This window comes from Acipenser ruthenus, chromosome 7 (genome assembly GCF_902713425.1).
Source record: "Acipenser ruthenus chromosome 7, fAciRut3.2 maternal haplotype, whole genome shotgun sequence".
Lineage (NCBI taxonomy): Eukaryota > Metazoa > Chordata > Actinopteri > Acipenseriformes > Acipenseridae > Acipenser > Acipenser ruthenus.
In genome coordinates this window covers 1787435-1809502 of record NC_081195.1, presented here as the reverse complement: position 1 = coordinate 1809502, position 22068 = coordinate 1787435, and the positions used below count along the sequence as shown (strand labels likewise).

Genomic DNA, 22068 nt, shown 5'->3' with positions numbered 1-22068 from the left:
AGATGATCATATGTGTATCGGTGACATGTATCAGTGCTGCTGTCTTTGAAGTTAATAATAAATTCACTTACCTAAAGTAAAATGAGCTATTCATTTACGAGATCCACTCCCTTAAAGGCACATTTTCCAGTCTCTTTGAGCTATGAACACCATGGTTGCCTTTTTGGCCCCCACAACGGTACACATTTACGTGTCAAGAATATCATTGGAAATATTCAGGGATTCAATGCACAGTATTGTTCTCTGATTAACTGGTTTTGGATATAAGTTATCGGTCACATCCTAAATTATCTTTGTAGTTACAGTAGTGACTGGGTTGATAGTGCCAGAGAACTACAGTTCTGATTCCTTCTTGTTAAGGTGACTGAACTAGTAAGGTAATTATTCTAAAACAAAGCCTGCATTTCCAGAACACAGAATAATCTTGTAAAAGGTTGTTGTGGGGAGAGCTGAACTAATTAAAAGTGATGTAGTGCACCTTTCAGTGATAACTATCAGTTGTTTATGCATTAACAAGTACGGACAGAATCGCTTGCTTAGTCTGACTGGGGCCCTGTGGCATATCATTGTAAACACAGTCCACTATACTGAAAGAAAATGGATCTGGCATCAGCAATACCTTGTCAAACTAATGAGGTTTTAAAGCATGAAGCCCCATGTGCCACAGTTATTAGCACTTTCAAGGAGAAGAATGCTGACAGGGTCTTGAGTGTGTGTGAAGGATATCTGCTGTCCATACAGCATGAAGAGCAGTGTCTGTTGTTGCAGCCCAGCCTCCAATCTGCCATCTAACTGCTGAAGTTGTTTTTATTTGTTCAGCATACTATCACTGAAATCATGCTATTGACATTACCTAGGGGGAGGCTAGACAATGAATTACATCAAGCTCTAAAAAAAAAAAAAAGAACTGCATCAGAATTAAGAAGTCAGGCGCGTTAAAATTGTTTTGTTAACCCTTTCAAGGTCCCGTCAATATTAACCATTTTTGGAACCATTTTTGGAAGCCATTCCTGTCATTTGCATGTTTGTTTTTTGCAGAGGGGGGTGGGCTGTCCACTTGGCCCACCTTTCTGCCAAGAACTCAAATGAAAGTATGTTCTTATGTGATGTTTTGTATCCATCAGACAACATTATGGGACAATTGGTAGAAGGGGTGAGTGGTGTTTAATAAAGTAGCAGAAGCTGTGCAGATTGGAATGTTTGCTGAGATCTAGTGATGCAAAGCGTTCATTCCGGAAGGATGTCGGTTACAGTCGCTGGAGCGTTCGCTCTGCTTGTTCTAATGACTGTGAGCCTCGCCATTGTGTTGTACTTTTTCAGGTGGTTTTCTGTTTGTGGAAAGTTCAAATCAGTTGCATCAATCAATCAATCAATCAATCTTTATTTTATATAGCGCCATTCATAGTGGACCACCATCACAAAGCGCTTTACAAGATAGTGAGGAACAATGCATAATACATTACAGTGAAATACAGGACATAGTACATTAAATATAGGCATAATACATTAAATAAAAGGCTAGGATGTGAATTCTTAACATTGTGGATACATGTGTCAAACAGAATCATACAAATAAGATGGAGTGAAAAACCTGAAATAGCAGTTTAGACAACAGCTAATAACAGATACCAGGCTTAGAGAGCATTAAAAGCACGAGAGAACAAGTGAGTCTTGAGAGTTGATTTGAAGCGAGCGATTGTGGGAGCTGCACGCTCTAAAGCTGGGAGAGAGTTCCAGAGAGTAGAAATTTAGATTCATTCTCCAGTTTTAAATATTCTAGGAAAGTTGTACATGAAATTGCCATCAGATGGTGATCTATGGAGATTAAATGTATTTGAGCTCTATTATGTAGATGGGTCTCAGTTACCTATTAAGGCAGTAATACTCTCCTTATTGGGAATTGTTATTTTTTTTTGGCCCTATGTAGCAGGGTGGTATAAAGCCCTACACATGAAAAAGGGGCAGGGCAAAGCCCTGCTGAATTTAAATGTGTTTGTTTATTTTAGAACGGGGTCCGCTCTGCCCCTGTGTAGCTTATTATTTTGTGTTTGTATTATTTTGTAGTATGATTTATGTATGTGTATGATGTGTAATCATATTTTGTAGTATGATTTATGTATGTCCATATGATGGAGAAAGCTGTGCGTTTTGTTAATTGTTTATTTAAAAAAAAAAAAAAAAAAAACACCTTGTGCAGAAGGTGAGCATCTCCCTAGTTAATTAATTGATTAATTGTTGCTTATCGAGAGATGGTCACCTGTATAAAAGCCTACAGTTTTCTGCACTCTGGGTGGGTGTTCGGAGGAGCGAGCGAGAGAGGAGTGTAAGAATAAAAATAAGTAGGATCAGTGAAGGCTACTGCCGAGCCTAATCATAGTATTTTGTGTTTGTGATTTTGTTTTTGTATACCTGTTTTATTTGGCTCTGTGAGCAAGTGTTTTCTGTTTGTTTGAATATTTATTTATGTTTAAATAAAAACGATGCAAGTGCCTTTGCACCAAATCCCTGCAGTGCCTGTATCTCTGTTTCTTCCAGCATCTGGCCTGACGTCACCACTCAGCCAGCCTGCCACAGCCTAATAACTGGGTTGTTTATCGTTTTGTGCATAGTATATAATAAAGTCTGACTCAACATGGTTGTGGAAGAGCCTGCATTTTGCACAGTATAACAAATGTCTAGTGCTATGCTCTGCTTGTTACTTGGACATTTCAAAAGGGACTCTGGCGATAATCAACAAAGCAGATACGATGTATACATTTCAGAAAATAAACAAGTCGTCCAATTGACAAGGGTCAAGTTAGCACCTGATTTGCTAGTCAGTTTATATTTTATCTGCTGGAATTGGCAATGGCAGGTAAGATCACTAAATACCCAGGAATAGCAGTATCATTTTATTGCAGGGATGGAATATATGCACGCTTCTCAGATTTTGTATACCTAAGTTCACTACATAATTTATATGTCTGTTTCTGTTTCTTTGTGTTTATTTATATCTGTTTTGAAATGAACATGACTTTGAATATTCTGTGATATTATATGCATTGCACAAGACGATATTTAAGGTCATATTTGTTGATCCTTGTGTTAAATTATATAAACCCCTAAAGAACAAAATCCAGGCCCCTGGGACAATGAGATTAACTGCCTGTATCTTTCACTGTTGCTACTCAGTGTATATCTTTTGTGTTACTGGAGGAGTTTTTTCTATGTCCCCTCTGTAGTAGACAAAGGTCAACTAATTCTTTGTGGTGCAGAGCTAGTATAAAGAATATCATAGGGTTCCAGCACCCTATCCCCGTATTGCTTCGGAAACAGATTTGAAAACCACTGCCAGTCTCCGGCCTTTACTCTTGGGGATGCCCGTCTTCCAGCTCTCTTTCTCTGTGCCATGGGGACAGCAGATTGAGCAAGTGCTACAGTAGCATGGTATTTTAATCTGCGCTATTTGTAATGACAGCAGTCCCAGCGTGGGGGCACTGACAGGTGCTAATCGGCAACAGGGAAAGTAGCAGAAGAATGCTAGGCTTTCCCTGGCTCGGCTCCAGCACTACCTGCTAGGGTCGTGAGTGCGTCCTGTCAGCGGTATCAGCCAGCTGCTGATAGACTGTATGAAATGCTTGCTTGTCCAAGCCCCTATTGTCATCGCAGTTATACTTCATTTAAGCTATTTGTCTGTCAGTGACCCTTGACATGTTTAAAGATGGAAAGGCGTGATTGGATGCTTCCTTCCTCAGGGTACCTGTATGTGCGTTATGATGCAGGGATACAGAGGCCATCCTTTTGAGACTTAGCAAACAGTTGGGAGAAGAATGCTATTGTGTATTGTTCTTGACGCAATACTTGAATGACTAAAGCTGTACAACCCAATTGCCTCAAGACCTGATTGGAAAATAAGCGAAAGAAGTTAACATTTTCATTACATCTAGAAAGACCCAAACCTTTGCAAACTTTTGATTGAGATTTTTTTTTTTTTTAATTGCCATGTTTCATGGATTAACAAGATGTTTATAAAACTAATTTTATTTTTTTGTTTACGCGGTATAACATTCTCTTGTATATATCTGTATTCTGAAAACTGTAAACAATAATTTTCATGATTGTCATTAAAAAGCTTCCAGAAATTCAAATCAGAGATGAGAAGCTTTACCTGGGTTGGGGAGGAGTTGATTCAGAAAACATGCTCATGATTTATATTCTGAAAAGTGTGCTTTACCAAAAAGCTCACTCATTTGTCATGCCTACATCTGTAATACTTGGACTTTCACAAATTATCCACCAAGCACACTCTGTGTAATGTTAAAATCACTATCAAATAACCTGTTGCAATGTAAAAATATAAGTGAAAGGGTAAACTGTTCAAATATGATTTTTTTTGTTTGTTTGTTTTGTTCACGTTCCTGAACACTAAACTTTTTGCTTTTAATTTAATTCCTAACAATTAGGCTTCATGGTCTAGAACACTTTTTATTGAACTGTAAATGTAGTGTAAACGAGTGCCATAGATTGGTATGTTCCAGCTTGCCAGTCTCTTGAAGTCAGCCACGCCTGCTATCCAGCGGCCCTCAGCAGAGGAGGAGACTTGGCCTGATGTGGAGTCGGGTCGTTCAGGTAAGCTGTGGTGAATGTCAGCTCCACACAGCTCTTGGGTCCCTGGCTCCTGGGTGTGTTTCTTAAGCTCACAACTTGTCCAACTGATTCGTTGCCTAGGGAACTCATTAAGAAGCCTTTTCATTTCACTTAATCATTTTTTTATAAAACAGCCATAATCTTAAATCTTAGCTAATTTAAGTCTGAAGTTGAATGTTTTATGTGTCATCTTGAATCCCGTACAATGTACCGTACTTTTATTTTTTTTTGTTTGGTCTCATAACAGCACTTTGCAGATGAGCTGCTTCAGCTTCAATTTAAGCCTTTCTGCCTCCCAGGAAATCTGTATCTATAATTACATGAATACATTTTAATGAATGAGGGTTATTTTTGGTTAATTTACCCATTGCAAATAATCTTTATTGAGTTATGTACTTAATTATTTTTATTTTCAGTTACTTCAGCATGAACATTGTTTATATGTTTAGTATATATAAACATTTTACAGGAAGGAACTTCTGAATGATGAGTTTTACACTGTGTCCAGGATTCACTCTCTACAGTGTTTTTTTTAATTTATTTTTTATTTTCTGGTGTTGAGTGCAGTGTATACAGTATGCCCATGATTTATTTAATTCTAGTACAGTGATAAAATAGTTACTGACAGAAGTAAATAAACTGATTTATTCCAGTCTTATCTAATTTAAAGTTCTTAAAGTACTGACGGCACTTTAAAATCCCATTTAACCAATATTTGTGTTGTCCTGTTCTCATGTATATTCAATAAAGGAGATCTATTTTGAATTATATGACTTAATTTCACATTCTTTAGCAGCTCAGGAGAAAATAGAAAAAAAAAATTCAGGACTAAAAAGTTAAGCATGGTACAGCTTTAATTGACCCTTCAGATCCACATTGTATTAATAACAGCGCACTTCAGGTGCTGCTCAATCAAAAGTTTAATTCCAAAAGTGAGGGAGTTGGATGCAGCAGAATTTTTAAACAATAGCTGCCCTTCATTAGCCTTCATTTATATCTCCTGACAGGCAGACTGTGCTAACAGTGGCATGCCAGGCCAGGCCAGGACCTAGTGCCATGCACCATTTACCCTCTGTCAGCAGCTTCACTTGGAGACCGGGCAGCGCTGTACACGCAAGTCTGTCATGTGTCAGCCTCAATTAGACTCAGCTTGCTGCACTTGGAAATAGCAGCCACTGCCATTAACCATTTCACTGCCACCCCGCAGGCGGAGCACTAAGGGATCTGGAAACAGGAATATAGGCAAAAGCAAGAGGAATAAGATACAAATGGTAACAACTTAATTGAAGAAAGAAGCAGTTAATGGATTGTGGTTTTCGAGTAGTGTCTTGTTAGTGTTATACCGCTAGAATTTGCACTTGTTTTTATACTCTAAAAGTTGTATTTTTGTTTTTGTTTTTTGGAAAGCATAGCAGGTCTTTGATTATTTGAAAAATATGTTTGGCTTTCCGAGTCCAAAATACTTACAATGTCCCAGAGATCATTTGTCAGAATATGTTAGAACTTTTTATTTTACCCACAGGTATTTTTTTATTCTTAAGTCCATTATATACAGTTGAAGGCCTCTTCTATAGTCAAACGTGTTGTTAAAAAACGTTTTAAAAGATTTTAGAATAGCTGAAAATCAAACAGATTCTTCACACTTTTTCCCCAGTACAGTACATGTTTTGTTTCTTTGATATTATAATAATTTCACACCACAAATATACAACAAAATGAATGTTAGTAAGTATTTTTATCGTCTACCTGTTTACAAATGCCAGGATTGGAATTCATTCCTACCAGTTAGCGCATTTACTTTTATTAAAAAGTAAATTATGGTTTATACATTCTTCCATTGCCTAAAAAATCTCCAGTCTTCTTTTTTGAACGTGTCAGGATTTATTTTTGATTCAGTGCATGGTGATGTTTGTGCCTCTGGAGACATCTGAAGGGCAGGGTGAGTGAGAATGAAGACAGTGTGTGCTCCTTTTAAGACCCCCCCCCTCCTCTTTTCTGCAAGTAATTATCCAAAGGTCCACATGGATGCTGCCCGTCTAAAGCATGTCTAGGCTGAAACACCAGGAAGCTTTTTTTCAATATAAAGGCAATGAGAATTGTTATTTTTTCATTTTAATTTTCCATTTCCTTTCACGTAGGTTAATAACTGAGCACATTTCCTCATTGTGCAGTTTTATCCTATGAACTGGTGTAACAGCAATCAGCAAAGGCAGATCTTTACACAGAAATGAACCCTGCTTAATTATTCCTTTTCATCAAATATAATAAGAACTGGTTGCCAGACACTACAGTGTGAGTCCCCTTTGGTAGACTCACTCCTTTCTCTGTATGTACCGTAACTACCAAATGGTGTAGCAGATTAGATGTTTAGTCTCAATCAGTTGCTGTTTATCAATGTTATGTAAATTACAAACATTATTATATACTAAGTTCTAGTAATATCTAGTTAAGCATAACACTGCTTTCTGTATTGTATGTGTACATACATATGGCATTTACATCTGTACTGCTAGAGTTTTCGTGAGTAACAGGTTTACACTGCCCCTGGTGTGCCAAACAAATGTGGAATGTGTTTAGATTGTGTGATACACAATCAACATGCACAGCATTGCAGGAACAGTTACATTAAAGACTTAAAAAACGATTTTAGTTCAGTGGAAGATTAAAACTTGCTGTAATGTAACACATGGCAAGAAGTCATTTAGAAAATTAAGTTACAAAAAAGTAAAAACACTGAAAATAAACAATATACCAAGTAATCACAGCTTCTTATCGTTATTTTTTCTTAGAACTTGGTTGTGATATTTTTTTCTACAAGTATCAGAATCTGGACTTTTGGAGGAATCTGCCCATACACCATTCTTCAATTGTACCTGTACAGCACATACAGTGAATGGAAGTCATGGTGATATGCATTTTCACAACAGGACATTCTCTAATATCGGAGTACTCTAATATTATTACATTATTATAATTTTGTGTTTGTAAGTTAAGTAAGAAATTAAGGAACAAATCCACAAGCTGTGGGGGAGTGATATCAGGAGAATGAAAACAGTTGTATTTTATTACACGCTGTGTGTGTGTGTGTGTGTTTGTGTGTGTATTTTATTACACGCTGTGCGTGCGTGTATTTTATTACACACTGTGTTTGTGTGCGTGTGTTTGTGTGTGTGTATATTTATAACCCTTGGAACTTTGCCTACAGCCTTGTATTTATTCAACATTCTGAACAGATCATGTTGCAATGAATTGTCAAACAACTGCTTAATGATCTTCACTGTATGCTTTTATTGTTTTTAAACCAAACTCCTCATCACCATGTCCAGAACTCTAAACAACAGAATAGGTTGTCTCTACAGGACAACATGTATTATTTATAAGCTGTCAAATGGTATCCAGGTTATGTTATTATAATCACAGTTTCTTACTATTTGCAGTCTGGTCCACCAAAGCATGTGATCCCCCCACAGGGCTGTAAACTCAGTGAGATTCAGTGTACTGCAACACAATCTCAACACGAGGCAAATTGTATGTCCAATTGAAATGAAAAGTTTATACAGGAAGTTTCCCATTCTATTGTACACAAAAATAGATCTATAAAGTAAACCAAATAAATAAATAAATAATAATAAGACAATTCTAATGTTGACTAATGGATTTCAGTGTCTCTTCAGCATCCTGTATGAATGACATTTTGAATGGTGCAAAAATACTAAGAAGTGAAATTACATTAGTTCTGCTGTGTCTAAAAAGTTAGCTATGGTTCATTAGGAAATGAAGGGGTGTTAGTAGGTTAACTGATATCTGAGAAGACACAAGTATCAAGGATTCTTAATATCACACATTGTTAAATGGTACACTAGGTAGATTCTTATATATACAGTATATCTGTCCTAAACGTGTTATTACATCTGGTAACAAAACATTTTCTTAATTGTTAATAGCATAATTAATAACATGTTTATAGGTTGTATAGCCACCTAGTATAACGGATCCCTAAACTATCTGCAAAAGAACAGAGCCCTAGAGAATGTCTTGAACCACAGTCTATTTACTGGCTCAAAAGCTTTATGAAAACAACTCTCTTTCTGTTGCACTTTGCTTTATATAAGATGAAACAAGAAAACTTGTTTTTGTGAACAAAAGCAATGCCTACCCATTCTGTTAAGCGTCCCCTTTGTGTTAACTGCTAATATCAACATACATCTTTCAATAAAGATGTTATTCTTATTTTAATTGATAACTTTTAGACGTTACTATTAGGTCCAGCATCTTTTTTTTGTTTTGTTATTATAAACAGATGTACACAAGTACTTGTTAATACTTTTCTGCATCTCTCTACAGAGCATATCTGTACCACTAAATTAGTATTGAGTTCCATGTTTGTCCAAGCATTAGCTGTGATCCTCAGGATTAGGGAGAAGTGCTTGCATAAGGAGCGCCCCTTATGGCACTCTGTTTACGTAAGGATCATATTCAGCAGTTGGGGGCAGTTATTGAAAGAAACATTCATAGCTCTAGCCAGCCTTACGTGATCGATATCTGATCCAACTGGCTTGGCATTAGCTTCGAAAATAAAAGATTAAGAGTAATGCAAAACACAATGTATAGCATAGCTATTCCATTCAAATATGGAATGTTTTATACATGGGACAAGTCATCAGTATAAACCCACTGGCAAGCCCAAACATCTGTGCTTTAGAAAAGACCCATCACTACCAAAAGCTTGGGTTTGCCATTAGTATGATATTAATGATTATGATGATGAGTTTGGACTACTTAAGGACCAGACTGAACTCAATTTAGGGCAGCTGTGCCATTTTGTTGAATATGATGTTGGATAGTGCTCCAGAATAACGTGAAACACTACCTATACTAGGGCAGTATGTTTGCCAAGTTGGAAATGCGTGTTGCATTTAAACATGTTAGGTGCCTGTTTCTGGAGTCTCATTGCGAGAATCCCTAGTTGCAAGAATCTAGTTTCAGACAAGTTGCCTATTCTAAGCTGTATCATGTTTGTGATACTGTCTGCAGCTGAACTCCCTTCTTTCCACCATGCAGGCGCCACTGACCTGCCAGGGTCTGTTCATTCGATGTGATCTGTGATTAGAGCCTTGCTTGGAGATTGGGATTCCAGATACATTCTCTGTGTGTGGGATTTCATACACCTTCTGGGAAAGCTCTTGCTTTATATAGGAAAACATGACAACGCCTACAAAGTGGGAGCTCTGTCCAATACTTTTTTTCTTAACTGTATTGTAATCTCTTAGCTATATTGTAATAACTTGTTACCTCTGTAAGTCTCCCTGCATAAGGGCGTCTGTCAAGCAAAAATTAAAAATCAGGCTAAGCTCCTGCTGCCTTCAAACCAAAACTAAAATCTTAGCTGTGCTGAGAATACCTCGTTTCCAGCTAAATATGGCTGCTTTCGTTTTCACTTCATTTTCTCAGATACAGCTAATCAAAGATATTGCGTTGGTTGAAAAAATGTAACAAGCAGACAAAAATAGATTTTTTTAAAACAACCTTGAGTGACACATTGAGCAACATGTTCAAGTTTTGTAAACCTTTTAAAATGATGTTGACACGCTAATGAAAAGGAACGTGCAATTTCCATATTTTGCTGCCTTTAAAATAAATCTTATACACGGGAGAAAAGTTAACCGCAAACCTTAAATGACAAAACCCAAGTTTTTGTATTTCTTTACATTTCTAATACTACGTAGAAATAATTATGAAGTTTTAAAATCACAGATACTTCAAATTATTAATACATTGTATCATTTTTTTTATTCAAGAAAACATAATAAACATACGTACAATTACAGGCAGAGAGAGACAAAGTTACACGCTAAATTATAACACAATTATATATAAGAAATAGTAATACTACAAAAGAAGAAAAAAGAAATCAACAAAAAAATCTAGTGGTGTAAATTAAAAAATCGTATTATAATATTTTATTGTAAGCAGATTTTCAGTTTTTTGTTTGTTTTAAAGAATCTAAATAATATTTAAATTCTTCTAAGAAAACTCTGCATTTGGGAATAGAATTTGAAAACTTAGATTTGTGTATATCAAACTTGGCAAGCATTAAAAAGAGATTTACGATGAATTCAAGACCCTTGTTAGAATTATTTTCATAAAAGCAAATTATCCCTTAGCTGTTAAGGTAATGTGAAGACCTGTTCCATCATGGATATGCATAAATTGTAACATCATACATGCCACTGACTCGCTAGGTCATTGTAGTGTGGCTCGAACACCAATCATGAAGTCGGTATTTGTTTGACCCCGTTGCCATAGGAACCAAATGCATGGCGCTGGTAAAAGCATGAATTCACAGTGTGAATTGCAAGAAGTTGAAAGCAATTTTGCTTACGAAATTAGCTTTGATTCGCCAATGTCCGCCATTGCTACAGTACACATTCCAAACACACACTCATTTTTCACGGTTCCCGGAAAATTGTCTATAGACGGAATACTCCCATCCACTCTATCTCCCATGTAAACCATTTAAAATGTTTGAAGCAGACAAAAAATAAATGTACTTGCATATATTCGCAGTGAATGCACTTTAAAAAGTCAAACAGGCAGCATCACCAAACCAGCGAGAACACAATATTACATTTTAAGCAATAAATACAATGAAAGCATACTTGCTAACATTTGGAAACTGTTCAGTGGGACGCTCGTCTCCAAGAGGGGGGTCATACGCATCATACACATGGGAGGAGTCATATGCAAAAAACACAAAAATCATATAATAGATGTATCCCCCCCAACTCAACACGACACGACCATCATGACATTAAAATTGACATAATGAAGTGTTCTTACCTTTCCATAAGTTAGTGCTCAGCAGATGTGTCAGCCGCACGAAGAGCACAGCGTGGGGTTTTCACTAACTCTCCTGTGCAGAATAAATTGGTTTTTTTTTTCTATGGGTAAATATCGTGACTTTCTTCCTATGCATTGGGATGCGGGAAATTTGCTAGGAAATCGGGACTGTCCCGACCATTTAGGGACTGTCAGTCAATTACTTACCATTGCCTAGTTAGTATCCTCTCGTCTCCGCTCCACCTTACACAGGATAAAGCATCGGGGCTTGCAGTTATGTAGACATGACACTCCAGAAAATCGCACATATCTCTTCAAAGGACAGCAGTTTTAAGCTATTTGTCAGCATTCGGCCAGCTGACTTAAACCTGTTCACTCGAGCCCTTCTACTAAACTAAACTCTTAAAAGTGTGTGCAGATTTGTTTTGCGATGTTGACCGTCGCACTAGTACTAACTTACTTTAAACATGCACATTAAAATAAATGTCTGGGACTTTTCAACAGACTTTCAACAGATCTGCGCCAACTGCCTCGCAAGCTGTCAATCAAACGTGGCTCGCACATGATTTGTGTGAGAGGAAGATCCGACCTAAATCTAACCTTAAACACCTGCCTTCGGGGGGCACAGTTGATGTTTATTATTATTTTTTTTTTTTGTAAATGTACTTAAACTTGGCATTCACATAGACGCAGATTTGGGTGGGCCTGTGTGCAAACTGCTTGAGAGCCATGAGAATTTGAATGTTCTGTACATTGAGCAATCCCTCTGGTAAGCACATGTTTAAAACAGTCACACAAAGAAGCCACGCCAGTCAGTTCACCTAAACTGCCCTGTGTTTATTTAAAATGCAGTCTACAGGGTATCAGTAATGATATACATCATGGCTGATTCAGTGAAGAAGATGCCCTCTTCTCTCATTGTATTTAGATAAAGCCAATGGGTGATGTAGCTATAGGGGTGGTATTTGTAAAGCCATTCTGCGGTTACAGTGAAACAATAGAGTCATTTAAACCCGTGTGTGTTCCAGTCTATTCCTCTGAATGGATGTGTGGTGGCCCTTTTTGGTATTGCTTTCCGTAGCTTCCATTGCGGTTGTCATCTACACCTATGAAAATAATAATAACAATAATAATGTCATGTTTTACATGGTTTTTCTTTTTTTGTATTGGCCCTTTAGACTGTACAATGTAAAGTCTTCACCTTTTTGAGTTTATTAACGTACACCTGGCAAGATGCAGGCCCAAACAAGCACACCAGCTCCAGCTGTGTATTTAGTCTACTTGCTTCTGTTCAGTATAGTTATTATTATTTTTTTTTCAATTGTTATTGTTATCTGTGGCACATTTTAAAACATCCATCACAAGGAAAATCCTTCCGTCATCACAAAATAGATTGTATTCATCATGGGAAGAAATTTGATAATTTGGTCTTATTCAGCTTCACGCCTTGGCAGGTGGTAGCCAAGCCTGTGCCAACAGCAGGGACGCAGGAAGTGGGGGTGCTGGGGGTGCGGCCGCACCCCCACGTGCCGAGGGAGGAGTGCGGCCGCACCGGCAACTTTTCTCGTTAACTTTAGTTTATGAATGAGCATTTGCAGTGCTTGCAAGAACGTCATGAATCACCTGTTTCAACAAATTAGTATTGCCGTGTGCGTGCTTGCATTTAGTGTTTCAACCAATTAGCACTACGCATTGCTATGCGAGGGCGGACATTCATTGTTCCAACCTACAGTACTGTGCAAAAGTTTTAGGCAGGTGTGAAAAAATGCTGTAAAGCAAGAATGCTTTCATAAATAGACATGTTAATAGTTTATATTTATCAATTAACAAAATGCAAAGTGAGTGAACAGAAGAAAAATCTACATCAAATCAATATTTGGTGTGACCACCCTTTGCCTTCAAAACAGCATCAATTCTTCTAGGTACACTTGCACACAGTTTTTGAAGGAACTCGGCAGGTAGGTTGGCCCAAACATCTTGGAGAACTAACCACAGTTCTTCTGTGGATTTAGGCAGCCTCAGTTGCTTCTCTCTCTTCATGTAATCCCAGACAGACTCGATGATGTTGAGATCAGGGCTCTGTGGGGGCCATACCATCACTTCCAGGACTCCTTGTTCTTCTTTACGCTGAAGATAGTTCTTAATGACTTTCGCTGTATGTTTGGGGTCGTTGTCATGCTGCAGAATAAATTTGGGGCCAATCAGATGCCTCCCTGATGGTATTGCATGATGGATAAGTATCTGCCTGTACTTCTCAGCATTGAGGAGACCATTAATTCTGACCAAATCCCCAACTCCATTTGCAGAAATGCAGCCCCAAACTTGCAAGGAACCTCCACCATGCTTCACTGTTGCCTGCAGACACTCATTCGTGTACCGCTCTCCAGCCCTTCGGCGAACAAACTGCCTTCTGCTACAGCCAAATATTTCAAATTTTGACTCATCAGTCCAGAGCATCTGCTGCCATTTTTCTGCACCTCCACGTCGGAGGTATGGCTTTTTGGCCGCAAGTCTTCCATGAAGGCCACTTCTGACCAGACTTCTTCGGACAGTAGATGGGTGTACCAGAGTCCCACTGTTTTCTGCCAATTCTGAGCTGATGGCACTGCTGGACATCTTCTGATTGCGAAGGGAAGTAAGCATGATGTGTCTTTCATCTGCTGCAGTAAGTTTCCTTGGCCGACCACTGCGTCTACGGTCCTCAACGTTGCCCGTTTCTTTGTGCTTCTTCAAAAGAGCTTGGACAGCACATTTGGAAACCCCTGTCTGCCTTGCAATTTCTGCCTGGGAGAGACCTTGCTGATGCAGTAGAACTACCTTGTGTCTTGTTGCTGTGCTCAGTCTTGTCATGGTGTATGACTTTTGACAGTAAACTGTCTTCAGCAACCTCACCTAGTTAGCTGAGTTTGGCTGTTCCTCACCCAGTTTTATTCCTCCTACACAGCTGTTTCTGTTTCAGTTAATGATTGTGTTTCAACCTACATATTGAATTGATGATCATTAGCACCTGTTTGGTATAATTGTTTAATCATACACCTGACTATATGCCTACAAAATCCCTGACTGTGCAAGTGTACCTAGAAGAATTGATGCTGTTTTGAAGGCAAAGGGTGGTCACACCAAATATGGATTTGATTTAGATTTTTCTTCTGTTCACTCACTTTGCATTTAGTTCATTGTCTATTTTTGAAAGCATTCTTACTTTACAGCATTTTTTCACACCTGCCTAAAACTTTTGCACAGTACTGTATCACTGATAGCATCGGCACTGTCATGCGAGAGAGGACGTTTACTTACAGATGTGTCCTGACTAGCAGCTGGTTTCACTATAACTGTGTGTTGAACAATGTCGGATGGCAAAACATTAAAAATGAATCTCTGTAACATCCAGAACCACGTTTAAAACAGTCGAGAATAAAGGATATTTAACTGTTAACATGTCAATATATTTCTCTTTTTACTAGTATTAAGGATCAATCCACGTTCCGTCTGCCACCTACTTTGATTTAATTAAACCAAAGAAATCGTACTCTAACTCTGCATTTTTAGTGCTGCTCTGTCTTGTTCTTTTTTTATTCACTATGCCCTTTTGTAACTGCTACTGTTACTGCAACAGCCCAGGCCAGTGATGCACAATAATTTCCAGTGGTAGGCTCTTACTAGTACTGTATTTGGAATTCGTGATTTTTTTAGTATTGACTTCAAGTAGAACATGATATTTGATGTTTTCAGTAAGAACTGAAGAAGCGATGTTCAATCGTTAAAGAAAGCAGATACACAAGGTAAGTTTATGCCTGTTTTAATGGATATATAACTGTGTTTCTTGCCACTGCAAGGCCACCAGACCTATAGTGCCGGAGGACAACACATTTCTAATGGCTCCACTGCAGAACCGCAGGCACCCTATCGGCCATAGGGGTCGCTGGTGCGTGGTGAACCGTGGATTCTCCTGCCGACCTAAGCCCTTTCTACCTGGGCGGCGCTCGGCCAATTGTGCGCCACCCCCTAAGAACCCCCAGTCACGGTCGGCAATGACCTGCGATCTCCAGGCTGTAGGGCACATCCTACACTCCACGCGGAGTGCCTTTACTGGATGCGCCACTCGGGAGCCCCCGATAGCTCCCCTTTTAATGCAAACACATAACATAATTAATACTTCAAGTTATTTATTTGTTAATTCTACATGTTTGCTATTTGTTAAATTTAACAAGCCATGTGTATCCAGACAGAATATCTGTATTTTACAAAATCAGCGGTGTGTAGTGTAGTGACTACATCCTCCTTACAGTGAGAGGAAAGCCACTAGTTTCCATTAAGAAATGTAGAGCTACAATATTTAAGCTCGATTTACCAGGTCGAGAGAACATAAATAAATGTAAAAATCTACCAACCCTATATTAATAAGTAACAGCTGCTACCAAATGCCAAGCAGTAGTGCACTGCTTTCATACTAGCCTTTAAAATTGTGACTTTGTTTCCCAATGAGTCTACACAACCAATTTAAGTAATTGTTGAGAAGGCAGAACTTTCCCGATTTTAGCAGATGTCTGTAACATGTTTTCAAGTCTTATCTGTGTTACATTAGAGACCAGCACAATTTATTATGTGTGAATAGACCTATTAAATGTGTCGAATAGAATGAAAGCATTTTAGTGCAGAAGGTTATAGAATGTTGTATTTGTATTTTACTATTTTAAAAAGACATCTAAGGACGTCTCAGAGTAGGCTATGTGTTTAATATGTCATTGCATTTTATTTATGTAACATCTGATTTGCAACATAGTTAATACGTTGTCTTGTTGCTTTGAATCTTACATAAAATGTACATTTTTAGACATGTGTTTCTGTGTTTTGCACTTTGTGCTGCTGTGTCTTATTCCTTATGAAACTCACTTGGTCTGTGCATATTTTGATGGTGAAATGCACACAAAATGACGATTTTGTATATATTTAAATATTGCCTGAAGGTGCCTCCCCCCTTTTCATTTTCAGCACCCCCAGTTTGAAATTCGTGGCCAACACTGTCAAAAATCTGAAAATTACAGTGACAAGAGATTCTAATGAAACTCGTTTGACAGATATAATTAAGGTGTTTCAATTTAAAGCCTGTAATACAGACTACTGGTGGGCTCCCCAAGGTCTTCGCTAATTGTGTAGATTGCTTTTTAAGCTTTGAATAGTTTTATTGGATAATGAACTGTTAAGAGGTGTTAGATCTTTTCCTTAGCAGAATTTAGAGACAGAGAAAGCGAGAAAGAGACAGGCCTGAGGTGTGGTGTTGTACAGATAATTAAAAGGCAGATTTAAGTTGCAGGCTTTGATCTTGCTGTCAAGTTTTGATTAGAGCTGTAAATTCTTTAATCAAGTGTAATGTTGTTATTAGCGTCCCTAACTCAAGCAGAGAAAGTGGAGTTTTGTCAAGTCCATAAAAAAAAAAAAATCCTTTGATGATGATTTTATCTGGTTAACAAATTGCAAAAGAAAAAGTGTTCCCACCAAGTATGATTAAAATGTTGGTTAAATGTTATGCTTTTTATTTGGATTTGTTTTATAATTTGTATGCAGTGTCTGGCACAGTACAGACACTTAATAACTTACAAACTATGCTGCTCCAAACAAATAAGGGATATTCAGAGATGTGTGTATTAAACATGTTTATTCAGGCTTGTTCATGACGCACTCATTTTAACTGTGCATAATCAATGCCAGGCCTGTGGTGATCACATATCATATTGATACGTATGGAGGATGTATACATTGGGCCCCTTTCCCAGCATAGACTGTATAAGCTATTTGTATTTTACAATCTGATCAAATGACTGTAGAGGGGAGCTAGGCATTATTTCAGTAAAGCAGGTTGTGATTTATAACACTTTATATAAACATATGTTACTACTCATTATTGCTTGGAGGAGCGTAGTTCACTGACAGTTTCCAAATGTGGCTCCACAGTTCTAAAGCATGATGAACACAGTCCTTCTAAAACTCCTTTGTTTTCAATTTAAGCGGCCAATTAAATAATTGCAGGCACTTTGCTGCTAGGAAATAGGCTTATTGAATGGACATATGTCCTACTTAGGTTAAGATCTTAATATCCCAGAGTTTCCAAACCACATTCCACAAGCATAACTAGTACGTCATGTTTTTTCTGTGGAGTTGAGGCAATGCAGACTGACAAATTGCCTTCTTTATTTTATTAAGTAACCTACCTGATTGCAGGTTTGATGGCATTACATTTTCATACGTGCAGTAATACGGTTTCACGAACGTTGTCCAGGAAGTCTTTTCTTGTCACTAGTCCTTACCTAAAGCTGAGGGAACACAAAGCCACTTTGTCAGGAACAGTGGCTTGAAACCGGGAGACCTAGTTTGTGGCAACTTTGCTGTATCAAACCCCAAGTCTCCCCTGGTGTCTCATGCAGTGGCCTGAAACCTAGTCTCCTGAAAGCAAGTTCCAAGACACAAAGTGACTCCGTGTTCCCTCACCTTAACCTTGTTCTAGACCCCACTGGAGGGAGTTATCCAAAAGATACCTTTCCCAAGGTGAGCTGGAAGCTGAAAACCAGGATCTTTCTTTTCATGTGGTTTTGGTTAGATCCTGAATCACATTAGACAGAATCACATTACATTTACTGCATAATCCATTTTGACATGCAGTATGTGAATATGTACATTTTTCTGGAGTCATACCTGTATTCCTTACCTATGCAGCTTTTCATTGAATTTAAGCATGTAAAAAAAGAATATGGGCTTTATTTAAATCAAATGGAAACCGCTTTATTGAACAACAACCAAAAAAGTGCTTGAATTAAAATAAAAAAAAGCAACAAATTAATTTTTTTTCCAGCCTCCTTAAATAAATAGTTCTATTAAACTTCTGCAGCCTTGGTCATTTATACCTATTAAACCTGCGTTTCATCATCCATTACAGACTTGCACGTTCGTGGGTACACTTATTCTCTGTAATAAGCATTTTAAACAGCCACTAAAAATTGTTTAAGTCATATCTAGTGCACACTGAAAGGGAGAATGAGATTTTCAAATGATAAATGGGGAAGTTGACTAGCTAACAAATAAAGATTTGTCTTAATCAAGTATGATTTGTCAGAACAGGAGCACACGAGGGTCAGGGCACAGGCGATGAATAATACAGCATTCACAGGAGAGTTGGGCCTTAGAAGAAAGGTCTAATAAATATGCTGTGATTACCCACTGCTAATTCATATTCAAAGGATGGAATTTGCCTGGTCAGCCACAAAGATGCTGAGCTGATCACCTGATTGTTAAAGATTTCTTTTCATGACCTCTTTTAAATTAAAAAAAAAAGGAGAGAGACTAAGATTCCTGTAGATTCAGCATTTTAAATCACTTTTTAGTGTTAACTTTACTAGAAATTCACCCCCTTTTGTTTCATCACTGGTAATTAAAAACTGTGGAGGCCAGCAATGAATAATATCGTTGTGCTGGTTGCAAACATTGCACAAGTTCAAAGCCAAGCCATGATTGCAGAGGATGACATTTCTTCAGACTTGACCATTGCATTTCCAGGACCCCCTTGTAAATGAGGCCTCGTCTTAATAGATAAACCTCCTGGTTAAATAAATATATACAACAAGTAAATGATTAAGTTGGGCATTTTTTCTGGGCGTTGGGGTAGGGTGGTCTCAACCTTCACCTAGTTTATACATCACAAAACTAATCTAATGTGACAAATGTAATAAGTATTTAAAGCCAAATCTTAGGGCCTGCTATCCTGAATCTGTTGAAACTTTGTGATTTACAAAGACATTTTTCCAGTTATAATTAAAAAAAAAAAATAATAATAATAATAATAATGTAATTTAACTGTATGAATCTAAAGTATAATCCTCATTCACAATACTTCCCTCCACAAGACTGAATGAGAATATATTGACAGTATGTGTGCTTGGGGAGGGATGTTCTGTCTAGAAAAGCATCAAGTTAATTCTCAGAGCAAAAGTTACTTAACATTAGGTCTTTCTAAAACCTAGACACATCATTGGCAAACTCTTTATTCGCCCCACAGGCCTTTTTTTGTATTATGTATGTGTTGGATACAGACGTGTAGTTGCCTTCAGTAACTGTTTAGAAAATGTAACATACAACAGCGGTGTGTCATCCAGTGTCAGGACTGTCTTCAGTACGGGAGAAAGAAGACCACAGCTCTTGCAGTGTAGATCGAATAAAGCAGCTCTTGTAAAATTAATGATGTCTCCAATTATTTCTCGGCGGAGGGAGTCACTAGGATGGCAGATGCCTCCATTGTGGAAGACCCTGCTGCTGGTTGTCAAGTGAATGTATGAAGCGTTGATCCCTGGGTGTCTGGAAGACAATTCATTTTGTGATATAGCAGCAGACTGGTTTCTCTTCCCTTGTTTATTGACTTTGCCAGTCACTGACGACAGGGAGAGGGATGAAAAATAAAATTGCAATTCATCAAAGTGACAATCTTTTAGCCTCAATTACAGGGTGTGATGTTGTCATATTGGCGGGGAAAATAGATTGCACCATGGAGAACTTTAGGGGTGCAAATTTCTTTACAGCATTTCAAAATGTAGGGGAAAAGCTAATTGGCTACTGGCATTGATAAACATTGTTTCTTAAAGCAGTACCACTGAAATAGATTTTAAACTGTATGCAGCAGTAGCGTTACTAACACTTACAAACTTTATGTAAAGAGAACTGCTTTTACAACTTTAAAATCTGTTACAGTATATCCATAAGGAGTATGGTGGCATCCATCAATGAGCTGTAAAAATTAATCTGAAAAATTGCTTCATGGTATCTTTCAGTACAAATTATGTAGGACCTCTAATGGATTTAGTAAGGACAAGGACAAAAGTTTTTTTGTTTTGTCATTGTGGTAATTTGCAAACAAAATGGTTTAGAATGTTGTTGTTTTTTTTTTTTTTTTTTTTACACCATGGCTATCAAGCTACCTTCAGCTGTTCTGATTTCTAAGCCAACCTGGCCCTAACCAAGATGTACTGTTACAAGTGACAGGTAACAACGGTCCCCTTGTGAAACATTTCTTTGTAGCAGAGTAGATCGATCTGCAGCTAAAATGTTAACTTCCACCCTGGTCAGATCAGCAGTCGCTCGTCATGTTCCTGTGAATCTGCTGCATATTTACTATAAAACATGTAAGTAATTCTCCTTCCCACTTCTGTCTGCAAATGGTGAATTTATAAGAATGTGCTTGATTTGCAAAGGGAGCAATGTGGATCCCTGGATTGACCAGATTCCCACTGTATTGTGCTGTCTGTAATTGCAGCTCGGAATGATGATGAGCCGAATTCTTGGTGTGGTCTGAGCACAGATCCTAATAAACAGGTGCCACTGGCGCAGTTCGCACTAATGTGTGTTTTATATGCTATGTGAGTCGGAGTGACAGGTGGTCACTGTAGAGCCGGGCGCAGGACACGTTTGCAAAGTAGTGTGAGCAAGCTTTCAATGTAGCTGTTCCTGCCACAGCTGAAGTTTGAGGGTACAGTGTCTGTAACCTCCAGTATTGTATGCCCTTTCAGAAGCTCTAAATCTGAGATTAAGAAACTTACAGAGTATCAGTGTTATTCACGGACTCCACATACTTAATGATACTGACACCCAGGAATCCTGCTTCGTACCACATTTAACCTTTGGGAGGCATTGTACATACAGCTAAACATTCAGCACAGAAACCAGCAGGGACAGAAAAACATAATGGGAACATCAATTTGTGGTCAGATATCTAAGGGAAATATTTATCTTTCTGGTACTTGGCAAGGGATATTGAAATAGGAGCTTCTAATGTATTTTACAGTCTTTGGCTTGGAAGTCACTTTATCAGCCTTTGATGGATTTTACGGTTAAAAAAAAAAGTTCATACATTTTTTACATATTTTTGCAACTACATCCATATAAGAAGTCTGTAATATCGTCTACCAGCTCCACGTCCATTTGATTTACTTTCTGTGTGCTTATTTGTCAGTTGTGCTTATCTGCCCGAGAAGAAGTAGATTTGAAATCATAGTTGGATTCTATAGAAATTAAAAAAATAATAATAATAATAATAATAAATAGGACAAATTTAATACCATCAACAAATTCAGATTCTTGTAATTTATGTAGTTTTCACAGTCAAAAGATTTCTCACTGACATACCTCATTTGGTCCACTGACTTCAGTCTGTGTGTGTGTGTGTGTGTATATATATATATATATATATATATATATATATATATATATATATATATATATATATATATGCATGCAGTTCTACAGTATCTATCGGTCAGTCTGTCAATCAGTTCATCTTTTTTCCTCCCATTCTTTTTATTGTCTTCTCATTCTGTTAATCAGTTTAATCTGTCATATATCTGTCTGACTGCCTTTTGTACTCTGTGTATTCTTCAATCTGTATATCTCTGATGACGAATTAATGAAGGCAGCCATCCATCCACCCATCAAGAGCAAAAAGAACCAGTGCTTAAACTACATTCTTCTTGGTTTGGAGTTTGCAGTACTGCCAGATGTAACCCATTTTGTCTTGTTTCCACAACATGTTCTCAGCTAATTCCGCCTTTGAGTGCATCCCCTGTA

General features: G+C 37.8%; 1 protein-coding gene across 4 annotated transcripts in view; it reads left to right on the top strand.

Moving 5' to 3' along the window:
* LOC117416071 (vesicle transport through interaction with t-SNAREs homolog 1A-like) overlaps nt 1-22068 on the top strand; it is a 119558-nt gene that overhangs the window by 46980 nt on the left and 50510 nt on the right. The window lies entirely within an intron of this gene.